Genomic DNA, 658 nt, shown 5'->3' with positions numbered 1-658 from the left:
CGGAGGCTAGACGACGCAAGCAAGCATCTCAACTGACCAAGTTCACAATACCGGTTGCGCTCAACCATGTCAAACCCGTATGCTATAGACTGTAGTTTGAAAAAGCTGATGAGGGATGTGAATGAGTCGAGATATGCATGACCACTGATTATCGGGTATGCACGTGTGAGAGTGAATGATGCAACTTGTGGCTAACCGAATAACCAGAGGATTTGGATGTAGTTGTCTCTGACGAACATATTCGTTGAACAGCATAATTTATAATCAATTTCCAACTGCCTAGAGAATTCTTCCTGATTTCCATTGATGAGAGGTTTGGTAAATAAGTCCAAACTAACTTGTAGTCACTACTATTAAATCCACTTTTATGAGAATGAGGATTTGTGGAGATTGTAATAATTTTAATAATTGGATTCATGAATCGATGTAAGCTAGATTGAAAATCTGGAAGCATAGGATGGCCATTTCGTCTAAGTATTAAACTCGTTATCAGTGCCCATCTACGACCCCGCAGTTAGGATTCGAACCCAGGACCATCAGCCTTGTACACGAATGCTTAACCTCTATAGCACTGAGATGGTATCCAACGATGTTAATGTCTAACTTTAATCGATCCATGAAATCGCACAAACCTTCATCCGCTGTCTGAGGTGAATAA

Source organism: Schistosoma mansoni, chromosome 2 (genome assembly GCF_000237925.1).
Source record: "Schistosoma mansoni strain Puerto Rico chromosome 2, complete genome".
Classification (NCBI taxonomy): Eukaryota; Metazoa; Platyhelminthes; class Trematoda; order Strigeidida; family Schistosomatidae; genus Schistosoma; species Schistosoma mansoni.
This window is presented reverse-complemented; position numbering follows the sequence as displayed.